The 24,519-nt window shown below is 44.0% G+C and overlaps 1 protein-coding gene across 3 annotated transcripts in view; it reads left to right on the forward strand.

Annotated features, from left to right (window-relative positions):
- HIVEP3 (HIVEP zinc finger 3) overlaps positions 1 to 24,519 on the forward strand; it is a 457,232-nt gene that overhangs the window by 17,980 nt on the left and 414,733 nt on the right. The window lies entirely within an intron of this gene.

Consider the following 24,519-nt stretch of genomic DNA (forward strand, 5'->3'; position numbering starts at 1 on the left):
GACTTGCATTAATTCAAGGGTGGGTTAAGTGATTTTCAGACCTATGTTTATCAGTGGTTCATAGAATTTGGAGTTAGTTCTGGAAACCACCTGGCAACTTTAGCTCCATTGGTGCCCAGAAGCTTTGCTTCAGTGGACATCACAAGACAACAAGCTAGTGGCAAGGAGAGGACAGAATGAGAGGACAGCACTGGGCTGTTTGAGAGGAAGTTTCTTTGGAGCCGCTTGAGGGATTCTGTGAAGCTCAGGATGTAGGTCCTTTCGGTGGCCCAGTTTTATTTGTGCTCTGCTGTCTCCCCATTATTTCAGACTTTGCTGATCTTTGCCACAAATCCTAATCTGCTCATCTGCTCTGTCCCCCTTTCTCTTCCTGCCTTCCTGCTCCTGCTTTGCACACTCTGCTAACCTCTTTGCTCTATGCCATTGGCTGTTGGTTTTTCTTCTTCTCCCTGAACTCTGACCCCACTTGCCCCTGGCCTTTTTCTTTCCTGTGATGTGCACATCCTTGCTCAAGTACGGCTCCATTGTTAACTTTGTGGCATGCCTTTTTCTTTTCACCTCGCGGACTCTCCACCAGCTGGGAAGGAACATGTATCTGCTCTTCAGGAAATGCTGTCCTTTGGGTGGAAAAGGACCGGTTTCCTGGCAGTGCCAGAATGAAGATCTTTCTCTACTGGAAACAAACAAAACCCCTTTATCTGTGGAACTTCCTGTTTCCTCCAGTGAAAGCTGTGCTTCTCAAACATGGGGCGTTATGCCAGGGGCACATGAAATCATAGGACAAACTGGGCACATCTTCCTGGATGTGACTTGGAACTTTGGGGGAAAGTCATTTTGAGTTTTTCTTCCTCATCAAAAATGCTGCCACATATGGGCTGAAGAATAAAATTCACATGGCATTTAAAGATTAAACAGGAGGTATAAAAATTTCATGCTTCTAGTAAGCTGCTTTGGGTTATGTCTTCAGAATTCCTGGGGTGTCTTTCTGCTGCTCTGCTGTACTTCAGTGGAGAATTTTGAGAAGCCTATCAAGCATTCCCTGGAAGTGGCAGATGGCTGCAAGTTTGACCCAGTGAATTTAGCACCTTGGGCTGATTTAATGAAGTTGGAAAAAACTTTGAAATATTCATAGAGATTTCTTTCCTCCCCATCCCTTAAAGTTTCCCAGTCCTCCTACTTATTGCTATTAATTCATTGCCTGAGGAGCATTTGGATTGTTAATAGCAGAAATGTAAAGATAATAAAACAGGGTTTCTATCGAGATTTTACATTCAATCGGGATTGTGTGTGTGTGTGTGTGTGTGTGTGTGTGTGCATAGCAGAGACCAGCAAGCTTTCTGACTTGTCAAAGTTGGTTAATGAACATCAAATGTAAATCTCTTGGAAGGAATCAATGTACTCTGAGTTGAAGTGTGTTTTCCCCATGATTTGTATGTTGAAAATCCCCAAAACCTGAGAATGTGACCTTGTTTGGAGGTAGGGAGTACAGAGGTAGTCAACTTAAAATGAGGTCTTTAGGATGGGGTCTAGTCCAGTGTGCCTGGCGTCCTTGTAAAAGAGGAGAAGAAAAATGGACACAGCTATGCATAGAGGAAAGGTTACATGATCCATAGTGCAAGAAGAGGGGCCAGGAATAGATCCTCTGCTAAGCCTTCAGAAGGAACTGACCTTGCCAATACCTTGATCTAGAACTTCCGCCTCCAGATGTGTAGGCAATAAATTTCTGGGTTTTTTAAAGTTTACAGCAGCCTTAGTAAACTAATAGACAAAGGATAAGGTTATGCCATAAACCACAGATTGGAAATATCATGTTTCCTTAAATCTAAGATGTTATGAGTTTTAAGGTACACTCCAATTTAAGAGATATCTATGCGTAAGGAAATGTCTATCTTAGAATCAATAAATATGGCAGTGTAGACGAGAAACAAAAGTACCTTGTTCTGCAAACCAACTAAACATGGTATAAAGCAGGAATGCGGAACAACCAGAGGAGATGTGCTGCAGCTTCTATGGCCATGGATTCATGGAAAGAGATCCAGTGTCCTATCTTTATGCCATGGGCTGATCCTTGCAGGTGGGGCGAGGTGAATCCAAGAGCAGCATCATTACCTCACTCTTATTTCCGCTGTTTCACAGGGTGAAGCCTTGTAGAGAAGTTCTTTGTGTCATCATGGTGCAGCACCAGCAAAAGTGCAAAAGGTCAGGGTGACATGTTTGAGATTGACATTAGAGAGCAGCACAGCATAGTGTCCCAAACTCCTGGTCTTCAAGTTAGTTTTGAAGTAAAAAAGAAAAGTGGGAGAAGACTTTGAGAATGAGTGAGCCAGTGAACCCAAAGGAGTGTGTGGATGAGATTGAAAGGATGCAGATGACCCTTCTAGATCTGATGCTTGAAGGCCAGCATGAGAACCAAGGACCTCAGTGAAGGATTTGGTGGGGGTAGAGACCAATGACCAAAGATTGAATGGGACAAGGACAGTGCGATAGAAGCCAGGGTAGGCACCAGGTGCCCAAATGTCCGAGCCATGTTTGACAGAATCTTGGCAAGAGGGATGATAGTAGTGTGATATTTTTGAATTCACCAATTTTTAACTTGAAATGATTGCTTTCAGTCAGAAGTGACTGTGTTTACCTGGAAATAACCGAGATTGAATTTCTGGCTTTGGAGGGAATTGGGGGCAGGGGCTGTCAGGACAGAAATTAATTCTGGTTAAAGTTAATATGAGAAAAATGTATCTGACTTTGTACCTTTGTTTTGATTTAGTTTTTCTTTCTTTTTTTTTTTTTTTTTTACTTAGTACACCAATTTTTTACTTCTAAGCTGTTGCCCACTTCCCTCCCCCCATGTTTTATGGATTTCACTTGCACCAAGAACATTCAGTTGTTTGTCTTATCCATTTCCCCTTAGTTTCCTAACCTGCTTTGGGTTACAGACCACTTGAGCATGTGATGAAAACTATATTTCTGTAGAAATATGCATGTGGATGCACATACATATCGAATTTGGCATTGAATTTCAGGGAATTCCCAGACACTCCAAAACCCCTCATGTTGTCAAAAATGGAAATAAAAAGTTGGTTTGTGTTAATAGAAATGTATTAAGAATTCTGGTTCAAGATAAAAGAGTTGTGTATATTCACTTGCCTCCCCAGCCTTCCTAGAAACCACTGAAATGAGAGTTGAAGATACGTAGAAAACAACGAATCCATGACAGCTCTGAAAACAAGGAGTGCTATGGGGTAGACAAGAGATTTCATCAACTTTTTGGAAGATGGAGATTAGATGGGCTTGAATTTTATTATTTCAAGTTCAATATATAATTGGAAATATGTTTAATAGTAAACCATGGCCTAGAACTCAAATGGGGGGCAGTTCCAAGGAGCGAAACTTTCTTCAGAGAGGCTCTAAGCTTGGGATTGGTACATATAGAGGATCAAAGTGAGCTCCAAGGCAGCAGTCTGGGTTGTTCAGTGGAAAGATGTCCTCAGGACATTTTGGATTAAGTAACTCCTTCCTTTCTTTGATGTGTATAGAGCAGTTTGAATTCTAAGAACTGTTTTTTGTGAACTTCTGAAAGATTTGCTGAAGGAAAGCTCAGGGTGTGAGTTAGAGCAAGACAGAATAATATTTGAAGCAGACCCAGTGGATAAAATGGAAATCCTAGGAGTTGAGCCAGAGAGTGAAAAGGAAAGCCATCTCAGACTAGGAGGAAAATACTTTTAAGTGCCCCCCCCCCCTTTTGCTTGACAGTGGTGGGAGTTCCAAATCCATTTGCCTGCTTTCCATCCAGGTATTCCAAAGAGAAGGATCTCTCCCACAAACGCTACAGCCTGCTTCCATATTCAGAGCAGATAGATCTCCTTAGTTGCAAAGGAAACTTGCACTGAGCTGCCTATCCTTTCTATGAAGTCCTTCATCAATAAACATAAATGGTCAACTAAGGAGAACCTGACATCCGAGAGAAATCAACATTATGAAAGACAAAGACCAAGGTAAACAAAACAAGAAGTCACCTGAAAGGTTCTGGAAATATTAAAAGCAATTCAGAGATTTTCACCTGACCAAAAGAATGACACATTGCTATGAAAAAGATGTAGTTTTAGAAGAAAGAAGTTCCCCAGAAATTAAAAATATGATTGTTGAAATTTAAAAAAATGATGTAAGATGTTGGGAGGACAGAAAGGACACTGATAAATTACAAATGATCACACAGGAAGATGAAGTTGAAAGAAATCTTTCTGAACCTAGTACAAGAAGATAGTATATAAGAGATATGTAAAAAGACCATAAAAATGGTTTGAGAAGGTCCAGTATCTGTATAATAGATACAAAGGAAATCATCAAAGAAATAGCAGAATTAACTTTCTCTGGGGCAAAGCTTCAAATTCTTGAATTAAAAGGAGTCCATTGTGTGTTAAGCAGAATAAGTGAGAAAAGACCCAAACTAAGTAAGCTCTTATGGAGTCCTGCTATTCTGGAAATGAAGATAGATACTATGAGAGCTCTCAGCAAGAGGAAAAATCAGATTATTCACAAGGAAATGGGGGAATAGATTCACGTCACTTCAGTAATCGACATTAGATGCTAGCAGACAATGGAATAATGCTTTCAAATTTCTAAAGGGCAATGAACCAAGAATTCTATACCCTGCTGTATTAATTAGGGTGCTCTTGATGGAAAGGAACAGAAAACCAACCTCAAATGGCTTATATAAGAAGGAAATGTATTATCTCACACCTATGAAATTCATAGGTAGGGCATCTCAAGGCTTGGTGAATTCACTGGTTTAATAATGAAAAATGACAAAAAAAAAAAAAAACCCTTTCCTGATTCTTCTGCCATTCTGCAGCATCATCCTCAGCGTTTTGGCTTTGTACTCAGGCTGGTTCTTCTCTGGTGACAAGGTATCCACTGTAGTTCCAGGCACCACATCCAGAAACAACAATCTCCAGAGGAAAGACAAGAATGTCTCTTATTCAGAAGCTAACCTGCTTTTCTTCATGTTTTGTTCACTAACATTTTTATAACATGTTTATTCCTCAGCCAATCATTGGAACGATAATAGGGTGACCGTATTGATCTAGACAGGTCAGGAATTAGCCTGCGTGGACACGTGGAGAGGGAAAATACCTGCACCAAACAAGATCCCATAATGAGGTGGGAGCAGATGAATGTTATGACATGTAGCAGTGTCTGCTCTACCAGCCACATGAATAATTAAATGTGAGAGTCAAGGAAATATTTTCATATGTGTAGGGACTCAGGAAACTTGCCTTCCACGTAGTCTCTCCAAAAAAAGAACAATTACTGGAGCCTATTTCCTAGCCAAACAATAAATCAAGAAATGATGAAAATATTGGATCTGGAAACCATAATAATCCAGTAGGGCAATGAAAAGAAATCCTAGTCTAACAACTGGAAGCAGATCTAGAAAGCAACTAGCAATAATCAAAGTCAAGAATATCTTCGAGAAGAGAGTGGATTCCATTACTTGTACTGTAGAATTGAGAACTTTTAGGGACTCAGGCTGGCATATGGTCTCCCCTTTCTTCTTTTTAGAAACTCTGGGCTACAGTGGAGTCTGGAGTGGGAAAAATACTTTTCTGCTTTGCATTTTCTACTCTTTCTTGCTACCTTTTTTTTTTTTATTTTTTAAGTGCACGTATTGCTTTTACAATAAACGTTTTAGTAGAGTACAGGTACTGGCGTCTTGTGGAGTAGGCTGCCTTCTGGTAGCCATCAGCACTAGAAAAGTTGAGAGCCCTGGAATGTGTGGCAGTGCTGTGTAGTGTCTGGTAAGCAATGCCCACTGGCTCCCGCTCTCCTGGCACCCCCCGGGCCTCTGCTCTCGCGGGAAGCATCCTGGTCACCACGATGTTGCTCCTCTGTAAGGAGACTTGCCACTGTGTGAGGGTGAAGTTTCAGAGACGGTAGAAGGTCAGTATCACATAGAAAGTCCTCGAATTGCCCATCAAATACTCTATTTACCTGCAGGGCTGGAGATTGTGCTTTCTCACAAGCTTTTCAATAAAACTGCCTTTTCTCCACACAAGTGCTGTTTTTTGACTAGGCACTCAAAGACGCTCTTGGATTGTGTTTATGAGCCACACTCTACCAAACCACACCACACCACAGACGACACCACACCTCATATCATACCTCACTACACGCCACACATCACACCATACCACACATCACAGCATACCACATACCACACACCACACCACACCACACGTCATACCACATACCACACCACATGTTATATACCACACCACGCCACACACCACACTATACACACCATATATCATGCCACACCACACACCACAGCATACACCCCACACCACACTATACACACCACATCTCGCCACATACCACACCACACACACATCACAGCATACCACACCACACATTACACCATGTATCACACCACACCACACACTTCTCCATATACCACACCATACCACATATCACATCACACCTCACCACACACTATACCACAGTACATGCCGCACCACACCACACCATGCACCACCTCTCCACACACAATGCTACACCATTGATCACATCACACCTCACCACACTCTATACCACACTACATGCCGCACCACACCACACCATGCACCACCTCTCCACACACAATACCACACCATAGATCACATCATACCTCACCACATACCACATTTCACCACACACTGTACTGCATATACACCATACCACACCACACCACGTCACACACTACACCATACCACCCTACACATTGCACCACGGCACACACCACCTCTCCACACGTGACACCGCACCACACCTCACACCACACCTTACCACACACCGTACCACACCACACCAAGCCAAAGTATATTAATCTCCGGAATCCCACTCAAGGTGATGAAGTGCGTTACACTTGGAGAGAACTGCGCTACCTGAGCTGGGAGGAGGAACAGGGATTCACATCCCTACCTCATGACCCTGTGAGGCCACAAGCTTTTGGAAAGAAACGGAGCATGCAGGGGCTCAGGCTCTAAAAATCTGTCTTCTCTCTGTGTTGTGGGGATGGTGAGGAGCGGGGTGCCTGAACTTATGTCCATGTAGGTTGGGTACTTGATGGACTCCACGCCACTATATTTTACAAGTGTACTTACTACTCAGAAAAACTCAGATTCGGCAGAAACTACTGTGCACACCATCTTTTCTAGTGATGAGCTTTCACATACTTTGTGGTGACCTTAAAGCTCTCTGGGTAGAGCCGTTTTATAGAAAAAGAATATTTAAAACTGGAAATTCCCAGGAATATCATAAAAAGAAGCTAGTTATGAAAGACTGGACGGCCTCCTTCCAGATCATTCCTGTTGAAAGATCATAGGCATTTGGCAGTTTCACATTTCCCACTTTAAACTTGATGTGGAAGCATTGAATCTGAGTTGACTCTGATGGTTGTGCAATTTAATTATAGTCTTTATTTTATTTTTTAAGGATTTTATTTATTTGACAGAGAGAGAGAGAGAGAGAAAGAGCACAAGAGGGGGAGTGGGGGAGAGGGAGAACTAGACCCCCCCCCACAACTGCAGGGAGCCTAATGTGGGGCTCAATCCCGGGACCCTGAGATCATGACCTGAGCGGAAGGCAGACGCTTAACCGACTGAGCCACCCGGGTGCTCCTAGGGTTTATTTGGGAAAAGATATTGTCAGATAAATGGAACATTTGATTGATGGCTAAGATTTCCACGCTCAGCACTTTCACTGCTGGTTCCTAGAGTGGTTCTAGCAATGCTCTCTTTCCTTGGTGTTGGTTGCAAAACATTATCTATCAGCCGCTCCCTTATCTTCAGAAGCCTTTGCTGTGGGCACCGACACGGGGTCTTTTTTTTTGTTTTTTAAGATTTTATTTATTCATGAGAGACACACAGAGATAGAGAGAGGCAGAGACACAGGCAGAGGGAGAAGCAGGCTCCATGCAGGGAGCCTGACGTGGGACTCGATCCCGGGTCTCCAGGATCATGCCCTGGGCTGAAGGCGGCGCTAAACCGCTGCGCCACCCGGGCTGCCTCTGACATGGGGTCTTTAGGCGAGGTACATGCTAGATCAATTGTCCACTGGCCTTCCGTGGGAGATGGAAGCTTCTCGAGTTCATCAAGGGAGGCCCTCATTGGCGTCTTTACAGGATAAAGGAAGGCCGTACCCCCTGCTCCCAGACGTTGGTGCTGGAGTTTGTCTGATTCCTTTAATACATTCAACAAATACATATGAGTGCCTACTATGTGCTGGGCGCTATTCCGGGCTCTCTTAACAGGCAAAGCAGCTCACTGTCAGGCACCTTATACTTCCTCCTACAGGGAGACACACAGGGAAACCCCATATATTAATAAGGAAATTGTAGGTTCTTTAGAAGGAGATAAGAACCTTGGGAAAAATAGAGCAGGGTAAGAGGAACCATGGGCAAAGGGTAAGCCTCATTCAGAGGGTGACGTTGGCGCTGGGTCCTGAATGGGATAGGAATGGAAGGGTCAGGGCAAGGGTCCTAAGGAGAGGGTGGCCAGGACAGCGAGGAGGGTTCCCTTCCTCTCTCCTGGAGACACTGACTGTTTGAAGTCAGGTCTCTAGAACCCCGGAAAAGTCATGCATGCAGAGATTTCTGATATTTGGAACAAATACATTAGAAGCTATTTTGTTTATGAAATGAGTCACTAGGGCAGTGCATCAGGGAACCCAGATTGCCGGTGCCCACCCCCAGAGTTTCTGAGTCACTAGATCTGGGTTGGGGCTCGAGAATTTTACCTTCCTAACAAGTTCCCAGGTGATGCTGTTGCCACTTCTTTGATTACCATTATTGGAGAACTGCTGCTCCATAGACAATGAGATTTCTCTCTCTCTCTTTTTTTTTTTTAAATAAAGATTTTATTTATTTGAGAGAGAGAGATAGTGAGAGAGAGTGAGAGAGAGCACAAGTGGGAGGGAGGAGCAGGCTCCCCACTGACCCCAGGACACTGGGATCATGACCTAAGCTGAAGGCAGCTGCTTAACCAACTGAGCCACCTAGGCGCCCTGACAATAGGATTTCTCTGATGGGAAGTCAGTGGTGCATTTTAGATACAATTTAGTGACAACTAGTTTAGGAATGTATCTTTAACATAGATAACTTCTTTTCCTCAGGAGTTTATACAGTCATATGTTGTGAGGCTCAAGTGGCCATCTGGGCCAACCCTTTACCTTTTTACCATTCTAGCCCCATTTTGACTAATGAGAAATTGACACCCAAAGAGGCTGTGGCTGGCCCAAGTCACATACTTAAGGTTTCGAAAAGACACTGGGATTGCAAAAGTAATGCAAGTAAAGCTTCCTCCGCTTCCTTGTTTCCAAACCGCTGGATGTACAAACTTAAATCTGTACTTTTTAATTGGAAGGGCTTCCATTTTAGTTTTAAAAGAGAATTAGAGGGCAGCCTGGGTGGCTCAGCAGTTTAGCGCCACCTTCGGCCCAGGGCCTGATCTGGAGACCCGGGATCGAGTCCCACGTCGGGCTCCCTGCATGGAGCCTGCTTCTCTCTCTGCCTGTGTCTCTGCCTCTCTCTCTCTCTCTCTCTCTCTCTCTCTGTCTCTCTGTGTCTCTCATGAATAAATAAATAAAACCTTAAAAAAATAAAAAAAATATTAAAAAAAATAAAAGAGAATCAGAACTCCCAAGTCCCCTTTATATCTTTGCTACATTTTTAGGCCTGGAATGCCCATTGGGCTCTGCTTGTCTTGAACTAGTGTGCTCCTCATTTCTTCCTCAGGCCCCTGGTGTGCTGCTGTGGTTTGCTTTCCTCTCCTGTCTCCTCACCTGGCGGCCCTCCTGTCCATGAGGGCGGCTTGCCAGGAGGGGCGGTGTGCAGGGGCCTCCAACACGACGTGTCTCATCATTCTGCCAGGGGTTAGTACCTAGCCTGCGACATCTGTATTGACTTGATTCCTTTTTGGTGGCAGGATTTGTGAGAAGAAAAAAAAACTACACGTTTAACAGCAGGCAGCTTCATGTCACTGGTATCTCAAGTTTATGTCTCCCCAAAGGCATGTCTGAGGTTTTTCTCTTTACTGTACCCTTGAGATGATGAAAGTGACATTTTTTTTTTTTTTGCCCTAAAAAGACATTTGCCCATTGAATTGGTCCCTTCACCTCCCCACACCTTAGTTTCCTTGTCAGCAGAGCAGGAAATGTGATCCTTCTTTAGAAAGGAGACCTTTAGAGGTTCTGGGGCTTGAAGGCTTGGTTCCCTGCCAGTCTGAGCAGCCACCTGGGAGGCACAAGATTTCAGGATCTGTGCCAGGAAGGAGTGCCTGAAGGACTTTCTTCCTAAAGCAATTTGTCTTTGGTCATCCCTGCCTTCCCTGTGGCCCCATTGACATTAGTGTGTGTGGACAGGACCCCTTTGCTGAATTAAGGACAGGGTACTTTGCAGAGGGGCTCAGAAGGTAAGAGGGAATCATTTTCATTGTATTTTTGTATGTTATCTTTGAAAAGCCAGGTTTGAAATTGTAATTTCTACATAGGTCACTAATATTTAAGAAAAAAAAAAATTAGCAGTGAGAAAATACCCCAGAAATCCCTGGAAGGCAATAATGAATGATACTGTTAAAATTTGTAACCTCATGTGAGGGTTTGAATCAAGGTCTTCCTTGTTCTCACTGTCTAGTCATCATGTGTAGGCAAAATGCTAGAACAGTTTACCCTCTGGGCCTTGCCCTAGGCAGAAGCGGGACACCACTCATGGCTCAGTCTGCTGTAGAAGCACATGGCAGGGTGGGTGGGAGAGCCTGGAGCCAGAATGACATCCAGACATTCTCCTTCTGGGCTGTAGACTGTATATAGGAAAGTGGAACCTTCCAGTCTGACTGGTCCATGAAGGCAGTTCACAGACCTGGAGCCCCCTACACCATGGCAGGCCCCATGGGATAAGTGGTCAGCACTGCTGGTGCCTGGCTAGGGCCTGGCATCTATATTTAAAAGCACTTGTTGGTGGGCGGGGGAGGCACCTGGGTAGCTCGACTGGTTAAGCATCTGCCTTCGAGCCAGGTGGGTCCTGGAATGGAGGCCCACATGAGGCTCTCTGCTCAGTGGGGAGCCTGCTTCTCCCTCTCCCTCTGCAGCTCCCTCTGCTTGTGCACTCTCACTCTCTCTCTCTCAAATAAATAAATAAAATCTTAAAAAAACACAAAGGCACCCTTGGGTGATTCTCAGGGGTTGAGAACACAGTGTTAACAGGCAACTCGGCTGCTCTGAGCCTGCTTTTGCACATCTGAGCCAGTCTTAATCTCTCCTAGCCCCTGGGCAGGTAGAGAGATTTCCCAGTGAGGAAGGCTGTCATGTGAGTGGGTGGGTGACACTCTGATGGGGGTTATTTGCCACTCCTTCCCGAGTGACAGCCAGCAGGAGCCTGGGCCTGCAAGAGGTCCCTCTGGTTACCGTGGTTGCCCGGCCCTCTGGGTCTGTCTCACTGAGGCCTCTATTCTGAAGGTGCCTGTTGAAAGGCCCTGCAGTGGGTGGCAGGGGAGGAGAAGGTAATTTGGTCCCATCTTGGCAAGATGTCCTCTGCGTCAACGGTTAGTGCTCAGACAGTTGCTGATTGTCACATTGTGTGTCGGATGCTTTTCCTTTTTTATAAAATAAAGACCTACTGTTTCTAAAGAGAACTGGCATCAACCAGAAAAGTGCGAGGCTAAAGCTTGTTTAGAGAGGGAAGACACTTTTTACAATTTGGCTGCATTTAGTGCATATGGAGAGGGGCACAGGCACCCAGCATCAGAACAGATGCAGCCCATGTGGGGTCCTGGAGTGGGGTCCTGGAGACCCCTCCTGCACCTGCATTATCCCTCTAGCTGATGGATGTAGGGACATCCCAGGGGTCCTGGGAGAGGGGCCAGGGCAAGGTGGGCATTGGTCACAGGTCCAATGATCTACAGTCAGGAGACTTAGTCGGTGGCTATTTACTGAACATATTTTACCAACCAATATGCCTGTAGGGGTGCTTACTGTCTAGATACCAGATCTGCTTGTAAAAGATGTAAAAAATTCTGGTTGACTTCCACCAGAGTACGGGACAAGCCAGAGCTGGGTGGACAAGCCATGAGCACTGAGTCGTGTCTGTCTGGTTGGGAATGTCTTCAGGGCCTAGCCACCCACCTAGAAGGTGCTCAGTAAATACTTGATCACTGAACCTAGTCTTTCAAACTTTATGAGTCTCCTAAGAACAGGGAGCCAGAGTTGCCTGAAAATTCAAGAAACACCGTTGCTGATGCTGCATCAGGTCCTGGGTAGAAGGGTTATCCCCAGACACCATGCCTTTGTGCGCCCACCATCTTCAGGAGGGAGAGGATGTTTTCCTACTGTGAGCGTGTGAGGAGCCCTTAGCCTGGATTAGTTAAACTAGGTCACTCATAGCCTAGTTAGCCAGTGTGTTCTGGTGTCCCGGCCAGTGTTGAGGCTACACTGACAGGTGCGTGCCTCTGAGCCGATCATTCAGTGTCTAGATTATGTTATTGTATCTGCTTTTTCTGGTGTTCTCTTGCAGATTACTTTGTTTCAGTGTGGTGTTCATCACTGTCACTTTTTTTCCTGTTTTGTTCTCCATTTTTACACTATGATCTATCTTGAGTGGAGGCACTGAGTCTAACTTTGGGGCTAGGAGCATGGCTCTGGAGCTGGACCACCTGGGTTGTGACCTCTCTGTGCTTTGGCTTTCTCATCCATAGGAGACATAAGAATAGGTGCTGCCTCGTGGGGTTGTTGCGAGTATTACTATATGTGATGTACTTAGAACAGTACCCGGCAAATCCTAACTGCTGTATGAATGGTTGCTCTGCAGACGATTTGATTTCAATGGCCAGATTTCAGATATGCTGACATAAGCCCTGAGAGCTGAACTAGGTGGCTCTTATTCTGGGGGTGTGTGGTTGGGGGAGTGATTGGATTTTCTGATTGTCTGTCTTGGGAATTCAAAATAGAATTTGGTGAAGACTTTTGACCGTGAAGAGAGTCTTTTAGGTGCTAAGTTGAATGTCTTTAGTGTAGTTATCATCAGTGTGTGTTGTAGGAGAATTGTCATCCACTTGCAGGCCTTCCCAGGTGACTGGATAATTGTGATAATGGATCCCCACTGTTGGGGTAGAAGACCCCACCCCCCCCAAATATCTGAAAGATAAATGGTGATGGTTACCATAATCTCCCATCCTCCTCCTCTTCCTGCAGGAAGCTGTTCTCCTACCCCATGTGGTCTTGGTGCTGCTGTTTATCTGTTGTGGTGACTGGTACCACCTTGTGCCCTCAGGTGGACCTGTGACCAATGCCAGGCCAACCCTAGGACTACTACATCCTTCCAGTCACAGTGGTTGATTTACAGATGGGCATTTACCCAATCCAGACCACAGAGATACTACCTGGAGGGTTTTCTACTAGATCTTGTGGGGACAACTGCATTCTTCACTTACGTTGGCGAGTTGCAAGGATGTTGGCCTGGGACTACCAGAAGCTGTCTTCTCGTGATATGAGAAGAATCTGTCTACTGTAGGAAAGAATGAAGCTGACATTCAAAGAGAAGCAGATACGAGTAGACTAGAGAAAGAGAAGCAGAGACAGTAACAAACACATCCTTTGAGCACCTAGATCCAGCTTTACCTGAATTGGTCTATACCAATTCTAAGCTTGTGATTTTAAATAAAATCTTTAAAACAAACAAACAAACAAACAAACAAAGTGATTCCTGCTTATATAGATGGGCTCAAAATAGAAGTAGCAGAATCAGATGAGGGAAGTGCTAAGCCAGCTAGTTTTATCTCTAGCAATCTTCTTGTACTATCAAAGAGGCGAGCAGACCATTTGTTAACTAATGCTTGACCATTTCACATGATTTCGAATGGTTAAGTTTTGAATAATCAGATCTCAACTCAGATTTTATGGTCAGATTTTCAACAATTAGCTTGGGCATCCAACAACTGTCTAGTGTACATGTTTAATTTTACATTTGACGGAACTAAGCTATCCCCAAACCCTCAGGATATTAAATATATGCTGGGTGGTGTACAAACATCCATTGAAGATAGAAGAAAGAGGCCTGTCTGAAATGCTCAGTATTCTTAAAGAATATATAAAATTGAGCAAAAACCATGGCATTGCATGGGTATACATTTCTTAAGCCCCCACCCCCTTCCCCACTTAATAAAATGTGCCAGATACCCAGGATCAGAGGTGGGTAGAAACAAATAACAACGGTCAGTTTAATTGGGCAAAATTCGATGTCCAGTTGCCCGAATGCACGACAGTAAGACAAAAATGGTTTGATGTAAAACTTAATTCAGAGCAAATCAAGACCGAAGACAGACTCTTTTTGACATGAAATGTGAAGTGTTCATTTTTTACAATAGATTGGCTTTACTTTTTGATATTAATCTTATATTTACCCCTTTGCTACTCCTTGTCTTTTTAACAGACAAGCTTTTAACTCTCTAGGGCTGGTTTTGTTCATTGATGTGAAGCCAGAGACCTTGGGATATTTTACCAACACATCTGTTGAAATTGCTGACTTCTCCAGTTTTGACAATTTACTAAACTGATATAACAGGTAGTTCGATTGAGCCGCTGTATGGAGAGCAATTGTTTAGCACAGTTTGATATTTAACACTGCAGCTTAACCATAAAAAATACAATTTATGCTAATATGTTCTATTCAGGCCTGTTTCCAGTGAAGCCTACAATTTAGCCACTTCGAGTTCTTACAACTGCTGTTTACTAATAATGCCTGATTTCAACAGAAGAAACATTCCTTCAATGCCAACAGCATGGGAAACTTGTATTTTGAGGGAAGTTAATCATCTGGTGATTCTTTAATCCTTATGCTAAAAGTTGAATGTGATTTTCACATCTCGCCTGCTTTCTTTCCTTGCGTTGTGTTGTATTTTGGATCCTTACAAAATTCAACCAGGTACAGGGTGGTCGCAGTTTATGCAAGGATGCATTCCTGAAATACTCACATGATTCAAAACTTATACAGTTCATGTCTACTTTTTCCCAAGAACTAAGTAAGAGGTAGGATTTGCTTGACTCAGCTGTGCCTAGTGAGAGGACGTATTGTTTCATACAACTTTATTTATTTATTTTGGAGAGTCGGGGGAAGGGTGGAGGGAGAGGGAGAGAGAGAGAATCTTAAGCAGGCTCCGTGCTGAGTGTGGAGCCTGACACAAGGCTTGATCTCACGACCCTAAGATGATGACCTGAGCTGAAATCAAGAGTCAGACACTTAACCAATTGAGCCAGCCAGGTGCCCTATGTGACATAATTTAAGTTGGCAAGAAAAATGTGACTGCACCATGTATCTTTTGCCTTTAATCATGCCTGTGGAATCATCAGACTGTCTCTTTGTGTCCGCGTGCTGCTGAGTCAAGAGTGAGAGTGGAGCCCCTCCCTGAATAGTAGGCATGGGGCAGCCACGCAGCGATGGTGGTGGGACAGTTTTAACAACATGATCACAAATTCATTGACACTCCTTCCATTGGGAGGTTGGTCTGTGCCCCTTCCTCTGGACTCGGGGCTGGCCGTGATTGTTTTGACCAATAGTGTGCGGTGGAAGTGATGTTGTATGACTTTCACAGTATAGCAGGTGGAATAACATCCTCCCCTTGCCCCTCTATAGATGACCACATCCTAATCTCTAGAATCTGTGAGTATGTTACCTTCCATGGCAAAATGGACTTTGCTGGTGTGATTAAGTTAAGGATCTTGAGATGGAAAGATTATCCAGTGGGCCCAGTGGAACCACAAGGGTCCTTATAGAAAGTAGGCAAGGGTGTTAGAGGAAAAAAGAGATTTGAAGATGCTGTGCTGCTGGCTTTGAGGATGGGGGAAGGGGCCACGGCCAAGGAATGCGGGTGGCCTCTAGAAATTGGAAAAGGTAAGGGAACAAATTCTCTTTTAGAGGCTCCAGAAGAAATGTGACCCTGCTAACACCTCAATTTTAGCCTAGGGAAACCCGTTTGGGGCTTCTGACCTCCACACTGTAAAATAATGAATTTGTATTGTTTGAAAGCACTATGTTTGTGGTACTTGTTATAGCAGCAGGGGGAATCTAATACATAAGGCTAGGAAGGCCTGATTTCTCCTGGAACATCCTCTGCCCTGACGCTCCCTTGCAGGACATGCCACTCTGAGCAACCCAAGCTGCATGGAGAAGCCAGGTGTGAATGCTCTGGTCAGCAGCTGCGAGGGGCCAGTCCTTGGGTCATCCCAACCCGGGCATCAGATTATAAGTGAAAATATCTCCGTATGGTCCTAGCCTGCAGCTTTTCGGGTTACCCCCAGCAGTTTGAATCTTTCCAGGAGAGACCCCAGACATAGTGGCCAGAGACAAGCTATCTCTGTTGCCCTCTGCCCAAATTCCTGACCCACAGAATCCATGAGTTTAATAAAATGGCTCTCATTTATACCAGTAAGTTGGGGGTGATGTGTTGGGGGTGAAGGAGGTCTGGATATGGGAACCAAGGCAAAATATCTCATTTATTGTCTGAATGCCAGCGTGGGTTGGTCTGTGGTCAGAGGTGAATGTTACATGCTGGCTTGCCCTGATGCTGTGATGGGGCTGAAGGAGAAACATGAATCCAAGAAGTCTGAACCCTCAGGTGGTTCGATTAAGGACCTTGTGTCCCAGATGTGAGGCCTTTTTGCTGAGACCGAGGGGGTGGGATACTCAGTCACATGGCATCAGTTAGGATGATCCTGGCAGCAAGCAGGGGACACGCTGGACACCAGCTTTTGAAAATATGAAGATGTTTCCTGTTCACGCACAAGAGGTCAAGAGGGAAAGGAAGCCAAGAGAGGGTGGGTTTAGCAGGTTAACAAGATTCTTCTCCTTTACCATCCCCAGCTTGTTGGTTTGTCCGCAGGCTTGTCCCTGTGTGGCCATATGCCCCAAAGGACAAGGCTGGAGAAGAACATGGAGCCACTTTAAATGTATGACCACGACGCTCAGGTGGACCCTTGTGCTGCCTGGCAGGTGTGCCCTATTTACTCACCATTCACTCACGTGGCCAATGGTGACGGAGCTCCTACATCGGTGCTCATTTCTCAAGTCCTGTCCCTCTGAACATTTCCACAGAACCTCTCTGCCCTCATTCTCCATGATGACCCTGTTTCCTATTTTTTTTTTTTTTTTGAGAGCATGCAAGTGGTCAGAAGAGAAGCCTCTCACCGCCACATCTTAGGGCACCAGCACCCATAGCACCCAGCCACGCCTTCCTGCCCGACTGTGGACAACCCCTGGCCATGTTCTGGCCCGCTCCAGAACATCAGGTCCTTTCCATCCTGCATCCCTAGTTTTACTTCTCCTGCTGGATCATTTTCCTGAGCATGGGAGCATGCTCTCCTCTCTCCCATGGTAGTCTCTCTTCATCTTTCCTTGAGCTCACCTCCCTCCTTACTAGCACCTTTGATGCACTCATGAGAATGAAAATATTTTGTAGGATCTATAGGTAAGTGTGTATATAGTATGCATGTTAGAGATTTATGTCCAGTTCTGACACCTCTGTCAACTTTCTTTTGGCATTTGCGTTATGTACCTTTCCCAGCTTTCTGTAGCTTTCTGTTTTACACGGGTCTTCTGCCAATTGCATATATATACAGCAGGATGGAGGTTTTTTTTTTTAAGATTTTATTTATTTATAAGAGAGAGAGAGAGAGAGAGAGAGAGAGGCAGAGACACAGGCAGAGGGAGAAGCAGGCTCCATTCAGGGAGCCCGACACGGGACTCGATCCTGGGTCTCCAGGATCACACCCTGGGCTGAAGGCGGTGCTAAACCGCTGAGCCACCGGGGCTGCCCTGGATGGAGTTTTCTATTCAGTCCAAAGATCAGACTTTTAGCTGGAATATTTAGTTCATGTTTAATGTTAACTTTTGAGCTCTTTGGGTTTACATTGCCTATTAGGGCTTGTTTTTTTTTTTTTTTTAAGATTTTATTGATTTATTCATGAGAGACACACAGAGAGAGACAGAGACATAGGCAGAAGGAAGAGCAGGCTCCCTGTGAGGAGCCCGATGCGGGACTTGATCCTGGGACTCCAGGATCATGTCGTGGGTGGAAGGCAGACACTCAACTGCTGAGCCACCCAGGCATCCCTATTAGGGCTTGTTATTCATTCTGCTGGTGTCTGTGTTTTCTTTCCTTTCTTGCCTTGTTTGCATTTATCTCCTGCCATCATTTCCCCTTTCCTAGTTCTGAATTTATACATTCTATTTATGTTCTTTTCGTGGTTACTCTGGAAGATAACAACATGCATAGTTTATTCATCAAAGTCTAAAATTAATAAATATTTTTACCCTCCTTCTAATGGTACAGTGACCTCAGAACACTTTCACTCTGTTTACCTCCCTCCAGGTTATGAATTATTGTCATGCCTTTTATTCCTACTTTATATAAAAAATAACTCACAAGGCATTTTTGCTGTTTTATACAAATCATGTTAATTTGGTTCTGTTCACCTGTTGGTTACTTTCTCTGCTCTTTTCCTTTCTTGCAGCTCAGATTTTTTATCTGGGATTACCTTTCTTTTGCCCAAAGAACATTCTTTTAGATTCGCTTTTAATGAGTATCTCCTGATAGCAAATTCTCTGTTTTTTGTTTGAAAATGATTTTATTTTGCTCCCATTTAAAAAAGATATTTTCATGGAGACTATAATTCTAGGCAGTTGTTTTATTACAGTGAAGATATTCCATTGTCTTTGGCTTTCACTGTTGCCTTTGGGAAGACAGCTGCCAGTCTTTGAAGGTAATCTGTAGCCTCTGTCCCCCACCTGGCTGCTTGCGAGATGTTTTCTTGTCTTAATTTTATGAAATTTTACTGCACAATGTGTCTGGAGGTAGGTTTCTTTTCTCTTGTGATTGGGTTTCACTGGGCTTTTTGAATCTGCGATTGGCATCTGGAAAGCTCTCAGTGATGGGGAGTTAGGGGTGCACTTGTGATGAGCACTGGGTGTTGTATGGAAGTGTTGAATCACTATACTGTACACCCGAAACTAATATAACACTGTGTTAACTAACTGGCATTAAACTAAAAACTTAAAAAAAATAGAAATCATCACACATACACATAGGCACAAAATATCACTTCTGTCCCATTCTCTCTCTTTTTGTTCTGGGGCTGAATAAATGTATGTTAGACATCATCTTCTCTGAATCTTAATTTCTCTTTTGTATTTTTTTTCCTAGTATTGTCTCTCTTTGCAATATCTTGGGTAATGTCTTTGGACCTTTTCACTAATTCTCTCTTCAACAACATCTAATCTGTCGTTAAACATAGCTGCTGATCTCTTATGCTTTTTTTTTTTTTTTTTTTTAATTCTGGGGGGTTTTTTGGTGATTTTTTTTTCAAATCTTTGATGTCATTTTCAAATTCTTGTTCCTGGCAAATATTGTCAGGGTGGTACTTTATTTCTTTCAACAAAGTCAGCGTGATTGTTGTATGATTTGCATTTCATATTTTTAATGCTGCACATCTTGTCTGCTTCTGCTCATGCTGTTTCCTAGGGTGCATGGGTATTTTTTTTTTTTTTTGTAATTTGTGGGGAATTCTTTGAGGCCCAAGATGAACATGCTTTGCTCCAGAGAGGATTCCTTTTCCTTCTGCCAGGTGCATAGGGTCTCTGTTATCCTGGCGCTCTCTGTCCTGTGGCTTGCAGTGGACTTTCCACCTAATAGCTACCCATTAGCAAAACCAGGTCTTTCTGTTAGAAGTGAATGTACCCGTTCAGCTTCTCTGCCCTCTGTCCTCCATGCTTTCTCTTTATCCTTCCCTTTGGCCTCCTAGATGACTTCTCCTTCTCCTCTTAAGTCAGGACTCCTTACCATCATAGCTTATGTTTTCTGGAATGTTAATTTTGCTTCTGGACTTTGCTCAGGCGGTTTCCAGTTCTGAGTTGGTGTTGCTTTTCTCCTCATTTCTCCCTTGGCTCTGTTATATCGACTTTGATCAGACAGCTTCAATCTCTTTGTTTTTCTTTTCCATACAGGTGATAGATATTTTTTTTTAAGTTTCCCAAAGAGAACAGAACGTTTGAATTCTTCTGCGCATTTTTTCCTTCTCGTTGTTGAAGAGTCCTTATTTGTTGTCTGCTTGCTCTTTTTTTTTTTTTTTTTGTTTAACCAAGGACAGTTCTCATCTAGGACTATTATTTGATAAAAAGAGCATTAGAAAGAATTTTTCTTGATTCCTCTACTTCTTTATCTGGCTACCCTTGAATCCTCCCCTTTGTGCGTAAGAGTCTGTCCTTTTTTTTTTTTTTTTTTTTTTTTGAGAGTCTGTACTTTTGTTAAGTCCTTCTAGAAGGTGGGCCATGGACTGAGGCTTTCAGTAGGATAGCCATCAGCAGGAAACTTTCTTTTTCTTTTTCTTTCTACTTCAAAATGCAGCTAAACAAAACCTGTAGGAGCTACTTGGCTGCTCAGAGGAAGATGGGTCTGCTGTCCTAAGGAGTCCTTCTGGCTTTGGTGTCCTGTCCTGTCCTGCTTGGGGGTAAGCCAGCCACTTTCGAGTGTAGAACCTGTGGCTCCAGGGGCTGGCTTAGGTGTGACTGTCTTTCTTCACCAGCTGCACCTTTGTTTGCTGTTGCTGTTCTCTGCTAAGACTGTTACTGTTTGGTGCTTATTCTCCTATACTTTTCCTACCTTCTCATTCACAACTGGGGCAGGAGAGGGGGTGAGGGGAATTATCTGCCAACACTCTCTCTCTCTGTCTGACTGTAATTAAGGAAAAGAATTGCAAAGCATGTACTATGGTTTAAACTATTGTGCGTTCCCTCTATAACATTGGCTCTTGCCAGCCAAATTAGATTCATGTGCATTATTGATATGTTGATCTTGCTTTAGGTGAGTTTTGGCTATGTTGTTACAAGAAATTTTAGATTCATTTAAAATTCATAGGAGGCATCAGTGAAAACTTGCTGATGGGTACCTTTTCCTTCTTCAGGGAATCGCGTATGCTGAGCTTCTGTCTTGTTGCCATTTATTTGGTCCAGCCAGCATTTATTGAGCACCTGTTTTGAACCAAGCAGAGCCCTGAAAATACCAAATGGTTTCTCTCCGTCTTCCAGTTTGTCAAGACTTGTTTGTACTTTATTTTTTTTTCTAAATTGGCAGCTTTAATGATACACTACTAATTCTCTCACCTATTCTGTGAGCAAGTAATTAATGAAAATGTTAAATAGTACTGGGCAAGAACTGACCCTGGTGGAACTACATGTATTGAACCCCCCAAATTGACATTTATACTGACCTGTTAATCAATTTTGCATTTACTGGATACATAAATTATGGTTTCCCAGGCTCATGATGGGCAGGTCATGCAAGATAAAACCTGCAGTGTTAAGTAAATTCCTCTTGTTAAAGGATGAGAATTGTCAGATTTATCAAAACCATGTTGCTTTTTACCCTGGCTGTAGCTTGTTTATTAAAATAAGCAAGGGTGGCTTTCATGTTTTCTAGAGGCTTTGAGCTCCACAGTAGGTTGAGGACTTTGCTCCATCAATGCTGTTAGCTGTTTTGTTTGTAAGGTAGAAGAAAAGCAAAGTGTAAGAAGAATCTTGTTATCTTCAAATTCCTTTTTGTATGTCCATTCCTGAAACTCTAGAAGTGGCTGTCGCTCAAGTAGATCCTGACCTTCCTGGTCCCTTTGCTTGAATGACAGGTACGGCACCAGTTTCAATACCGTATGTTTGTTGTTAAATGAAAAGCAAGCAAACCAGGAAAGCCTATCAAATGCCATCGTGAAGAAATCCACTTTGAAAGTAGCATATCCTTCAGCATACGGATAGGGGTACTCACAGGCGGGGTCAGGATACTGCTACCCCCTCATCCTTTCATGCCCTCAGATCCTTGTTTTCAAGAAGAAAGCATTTCTTTATTTTCTTTATTTTTTTAAAGATTTTATTTATTTATGAGAGAGAGAGAGAGAGAGAGAGAGAGAGGCAGAGACACAGGCAGAGGGAGAAGCAGGCTCCAGGCAGGGAGCCCGACGTGGGACTCGATCCCGGACTCCGGGGTCACACCCTCGGCTGAAGGTGGCGCTAAACCACTGAGCCACCCAGGCTGCCCTAAAAGTTTTTTTTTTCTTTCTATATAGTAGATACTTTTTCCCTGTAAAGAAGGGAAGTGGGGCACCTGATGGTTCAGTGGTTGAGCGTCTGTCTGCCTGTCAAAATGCAGATACTGCTAAGCTGTAGAAGGGTGAGCTGAGCCTGGTTAGGCCAGGTGAGATCTGACTGGGCCTAAAAAAGAAAAAAAGAAAGAGAGGGAGAGTAATTGGAAGAGAAAAGGAGACAGTGAGGGTCTGAAGAAGAGCATGCAGTCTGGCCTTCAGTATCTGGATCCTGTGATGAGCAGGACCCTGGGATCATGCCTTGAGCCGAAGACAGACACTCAACCACTGAGCCACCCAGGTGCCCCTTTCTTTTTCTTTTTTTTAAAGAAAAATTTTATTTAAAAAAAAAGAAGAAAGATTTTATTTATTTATGTACTCCCTGAATTTATGATCCGGGAGGTCAGGGTGGGGCCTGAGAATGTGCATTTCTTTTTTTTTTTAATTTTTTAAAAAATTTATTTATGATAGTCATACAGAGAGAGAGAGAGAGAGAGAGAGGCAGAGACATAGGCAGAGGGAGAAGCAGGCTCCATGCACCGGGAGCCTGATGTGGGATTCGATCCCGGGTCTCCAGGATCGCGCCCTGGGCCAAAGGCAGGCGCCAAACCGCTGCGCCACCCAGGGATCCCAGAATGTGCATTTCTAACAAGTTCCTGGTGCCACTTTGAGAGCCGCAGACATAGGAGGGAGGAACTGCTGGGGAGGGCACAGGGGCCAGTGTCCCATGCTTCTAAAATTTTGTGAGGGCTCCCCGCCTCCCCTCCCCATGGTTTTTATTTATTGCTCTATTCTGGGTGACCAGAAGAGTGCCTGGCACAGAGTAGGTGCTCAATAAATATTTGCTGACTGCGTAAAAGCTGAGACAGCATTTCTGTTCATTTGCTAGGGCTGCCACAGTCAAGTATCACAGACTGGGTGGCATAAACAAGTATATTTTCTTTCAGCTCTGGAAGCTGAAAGCTTCCTCTAAGAGCAAGGTGCTAGTAAGTTTGGACTCTCCTGAGGCCAATCTCCTCTGCTTGCAGTCAGCCACCTTCTGGCTGTGTCCTCACGCGGCCTTCCCTCTGCACACATGCATCCTCGGTGTCTGTTCATCATCTTCTTTTTTTTAATAATAAATTTATTTTTTATTGGTGTTCAATTTGCCAACATACAGAATAACACCCAGTGCTCATCCCGTCAAGTGCCCCCCTCAGTGCCTGTCACCCATTCACCCCCACCCCCGCCCTCCTCCCCTTCCACCACCCCTAGATCGTTTCCCAGAGTTAGGAGTCTTCATGTTCTGTCTCCCTTTCTGATATTCCCTACCCATTTCTTCTAGGGATGTCGCTCCTATTGGATTAGGGCCCCAGTCCCTGTGACTTCATTTAACCTTAGGTATCTCTTTCAAAGCGCTGTCTTCTAATACAGTCACATTAAGGCTAGGACATCAGCATATGAGTTTTGGGGGAATACAGTTTAGCCCATAACACCACTGGGATGTATCCTGGCTGCTGACCAGGGAGTGGGGCGGGTCATATTTCTCAGCTTGGGATGCCATAAAGGTTGAGAACCCCCCATCTAATAGACTCCTTTGTGCCTTACTGAAAGGCTGAGTTAAGACATAGCATGAGTCGTAATGGGGAAAAAAAATGGAATTAAAATATCACCAGTTTTTTTTTTAATTAAAATTTTTAAAAATTTAAGTTCAATTTGCCAACATATAGTATAACACCCAGTGCTCATCCCATCAAGTGCCCTCCTCAGTGCCTGCCACCCAGTCACCCCAACCCCCCTGCCCGCCTCCCCTTCCACAACCTTTTGTCTGTTTCCCAGAGTCAGGAGTCTTATGGTTTGTCTCCCTCTCTAATTTTTCCCACTCAGTTCCTCTCCTTTCCCTTATAATCCCTTTTACTTTTTCTTATATTCTTCATGTGAGCAAAACCATATGATGATTGTCCTTCTCTGATTGACTTATTTCACTTAGCATAATACCTCCAGTTCCATCCACGTCGAAGCAAATGGTGGGTATTCATCTCTTCTGATGGCTGAGCCATATCCCATTGTATACAGAGACCACATCTTCTTTATCCATCATCTGTCGAAGGACATCTTGGCTCCTTCCACAGCTTGGCTATTGTGGACATTGCTGCTGTGAACATTGGGGTGCAGGTGCCTCTTTGTGTCACTGCATCCGTATCTTTGGGGTAAATCCCCAGCAGTGCAACTGCTGGGCCATAGGGCAGGTCTATTTTTAAGTCCTTGAGGAACCTCCACACAGTTTTCCAGAGTGGCTGCACCAGTTCACATTCCCACCAACAGTGCAGGAGGGTTCCCCTTTCTCCACATCCTCTCCAACATTTGTGGTTTCCTGCCTTGTTAATTTTCCCCATT

Source organism: Canis aureus, chromosome 13 (assembly GCF_053574225.1).
Source record: "Canis aureus isolate CA01 chromosome 13, VMU_Caureus_v.1.0, whole genome shotgun sequence".
NCBI classification, from domain to species: domain Eukaryota; kingdom Metazoa; phylum Chordata; class Mammalia; order Carnivora; family Canidae; genus Canis; species Canis aureus.